This window comes from Astatotilapia calliptera, chromosome 20, assembly GCF_900246225.1.
Source record: "Astatotilapia calliptera chromosome 20, fAstCal1.2, whole genome shotgun sequence".
NCBI lineage: Eukaryota > Metazoa > Chordata > Actinopteri > Cichliformes > Cichlidae > Astatotilapia > Astatotilapia calliptera.
Genome location: NC_039321.1, coordinates 20467013 through 20470862, shown reverse-complemented (window position 1 = coordinate 20470862; position 3850 = coordinate 20467013). Strand labels below are relative to the sequence as shown.

The following is a 3850-nucleotide window of genomic DNA, read 5'->3' as shown; positions in this document are numbered from 1 at the left end:
ACACACAACAAAAATATAAGGAAAATCTATTCATGTTTCATGTGTTTAAAGGGGGGGAAAAGGAATGTTGAACTTTAAACCACCAATTGTTGGTATCAGACGATTTGTTTCTTCACAAATTCCCCACTACTTTCTCGTGAACAATGTATGAAAAAAAAGCACTTATTTAATGTCTGCCATTAATGTTTCTTTTATAATTATATTACTTTTATTGTAATGGAACAGGTTATACTGATCTGATGTAAAGCTTTAATACCCTGAGGTTTCAGATGAAACGAAGATGAGCTTTTGTCTAACTTCTGTAGACAGGAGAAGAGTTTGTGCGTAACAGATGTGTGTGCCTTTTTTGTTATAGTTTTTCCATAGTGTTGCTGTTTTATTATTTCAAAGAGTGCTTATTATTGTTACACAATGCTTTCCCCCTCCCTTTGCACAGTTATGCATTTACAGTGACTTTACAGAAATACAATTTAATAGTAGTGCACTGTATGTATCCTGGCTACAGTCCACTAGAAAACTGAACAAGTCTTATTGTTAAAGGTGAGCTGTTAGCAAATGTATTTAGCTGTTATTACAGCATGCATACACACACATCATAATAGAAAAACAAAGGCTCCAGTGTGAATATAGTGAGGTAACAGGAAATTAACTAAGCATGAGAAAGAGCTATTTCACTTAATCCCACCCACTTGGGAAGTGCCTGCTCAGCAGAGAAACAACTGTCATGGATGCATTTGCAAAGCAATTTGAGAAACATTCCAATAAAGTGCCAAAACAAATTTTCACTTCAAACATATTACTCTAAGGAGCTTGGAAAGAAAAGCGACTCAAGGATGGTCGTTCACAGTGGACATAGATAGCGTCTTTCACTCCTCTTTCAAGCCATCTGTCTTCAAGAACCCTAAAGAACTCCAGTCGTGTTTCTTTCACAGCTGCTTAGATCGCCATGACGTGGATGACTGAGAACCTACACAGACAAACATAATACTGTATTTATATTTTTAACACTGCCATTTATGTGTGGAAATAAATTTGTGTGACTATAATCCAGCTGTGTCTGTTACTATTCTATACTTTGGGTTATTTTGGGAATATTTGTAATTTACACAAGTGTTTCTGCTGTTATTTTACATACTTATGCTCAACTATTTTCCCATTAAACTATTTTAACTTTTGCTAGTTACTTTATTATTTGGCGTATATTTAATATGGCAATCTGTGTGCTACTTTATTTCTTTTTTGGTTTGTTTATTATTTATTTTATTTAATATATCTTATTTAGTGTAAACCAACACTATATAAAGTAATTAAAATAAGTACTATTAACTTTAACAGCTAATTGAGATTATATGTTGGGAAATAAGCGGTTTGCTAGGATGACCAGCATCAAAATGAAACGTTTCCTGATTTATTAATGAATTGTGCAGTAAAATATGTATTAGTAAATTTGTGTACACATTAATATTTCACCTTTAATACACCAATTCATTGTTTGATCATTTCCGAGGACCAAAATAGTCACTGAAATGCTAAAGTTAATTGAATAGTTAATCCAGCAGCTAATAGGGAAAGCAAATTGCAATTTTAAATAGATTTAGGTTTTATTGAGAGTTTAATGTTTAGAGTTTTTTCTGTAAATTCGTTTTTCATTAAAGGCATTTGTTAATGAATTGATAATTCATTTAGAATTATTCATTTAGATTTCCATTCCATTGACCATTGACCTCTGTCAATGGCCCCAGGGTGGCTGTGGCTACAATGTAGCTTGCCATCACCAGTGTGTGAATGTGTGTGTGAATGGGTGGATGACTGGATGTGTAAAGCACTTTGGGGTCCTTAGGGACTAGAAAAGCGCTATACAAATACAGGCCATTTACCATTAGATCATCAAATAACAAATCACTTGGTTGATACGATAGGACAATCTTCCCCAAGTATTTAGGTGTATAATACATTATTTTGTAAAATATCTTAAACATGGGCATACATATCTGCTTTAAGGTTATTCGCTGTTTTCTAAGTACATGTCGATTTTCTGAAAGAAAACCGTATTTTATTGTACTGTAGTAGAAAAGGACGAGGTCCCACCGAGATTTGAACTCGGATCGCTGGATTCAAAGTCCAGAGTGCTAACCATTACACCATGGGACCGGATGGTATCGCCAGTGTGGGTCGTCGACTTTTGAAGAAAGTGAAGAGACTCTCTGCTTAAAATTTTAGGTGTATTTGTCTATTTACGTTCAGCTACATTACAACGACACAGCTGAAACGATGACAGTAAACTGTAATTTATGTTTATAGCTTTTTAAAGACAGCTAACAGGATATGAGTGACGTTAGCTGCAAAGACATGTTGTAAGTTTTAAGCGAGCTCCTTTAGCTAACTCAAACATGCCAAAGACTGAAAAGGCAGCGTTGATTCTATGCGCTTTTATATGAGTAGTAGTTTACGTGTACTCAGTAGTATAACTAGCTAGCATTACAACACAGTTCTCATATGAAACGCCGCTAACCTTAACCGTTGCTTCCAGGTTCATTCTTACCGCACACGTAAATTACTTTGGATGCTTGAAATGAACTGAATGATAAATGAGAAAGCAGGGTGAGAATAAAGTACATATATACATCTGTTATGTTATGTTATTATCATTAGGTGTTGTTGGTTATTGCTGAGTTGTAGTAACACAATACGCCACGTGGAGGCAGCAGAGGATGTGTTTTTAACCACACTCCACACCGTCGTCTACTTCTCTATGTTTTTGTATCGTTTGCATTTTTATTATATAATTTCACTAAAACCGTGCTCTTTATTGGGCTGTACAGGAAGGAATTCCACGCATATTAAATCACCACCCCCGGATGCTTTGTTGAAAATGCAGGTAATCAGGCAGGCTATAAGTTCTGTCCCTACACTGTTTAAGCTATTGTAATGACATTTTCCCCCTAAATGAGATTGATTATATTTTAATCAAACCTAAAAATAAGTTTCCACGGTCACTGAGCTTATGCACTACAGCCGAATAAGCACGACTGGTTCTGCCCCAGTTGTGCAGACCTAGATAATTACAGAATGCTGTGGATGAGCTTCTCTGTATAAGCTCTGCAAGTCCATCCAATACAGCTCCATCCACACATAGTGTAATAGAGAGGTGCTATGGTGATACATTCACTTGATACCCCACAGCTTATCTATACTAACAGCTTAAAGCAGCCATACTCGTTACAATCTCTAGCATGTGAGCGGATGCCTCCCGCTTCACCTTCGGCCCCATTAAAGACTGGTTTTAATGCACGTATGTTTAAGCAAACAGGCCACTTGGTTACACTCACATTCGACCTAAGAAGGATCAGAGGGAAATCAATGTGGTGTTGAACTTTGGATGCAGGAATGTGACTGAAATCAATTTAGTGGAGTGTTTGTTGCAGATCATCCTATACTGTGGTAACCCCTATAGAAGTAGGTCAGCCACACAGAAGGAAATAGATAAGATATCATTTCAATCTTTATTTTGAGAACAGCCCTGATAGTTTTAATTTCACCCAATTATCAAATGCAGGGTCATTATCGATGTGCTATGTTTATCTCTACCCAACTTAAATTTACACACACATTTATTGACATTTTGAAAGTTTCATGATCAAAGATCATTTGAAGCATTCGAGGTGAAAAACTGCTGAGTGCAAGCATGAATAAATCCCATATGCACATCACATGTGAGCAGGCACAGGAGTAGATGAGCCTCTTTTCTTTTCCTTTAATCCCAGCCTGTCAGATTTAGGCTAAATCCTGTTTTAGTGATAGCCTCAGTTCTTGTCCAGGCAAGACAAGATGGTATGCGTGGCCCTTCAGT

General features: G+C 36.5%; 1 non-coding gene across 1 annotated transcript; it reads right to left on the bottom strand.

Annotated features, from left to right (window-relative positions):
• Positions 1-2079: 2079 nt before the first annotated feature.
• Positions 2080-2151, bottom strand: trnaq-uug (transfer RNA glutamine (anticodon UUG)). The gene has a single exon. It is a non-coding gene; the product is annotated as a tRNA-Gln (tRNA).
• Between the last annotated feature and the right edge of the window lie 1699 nt (positions 2152-3850).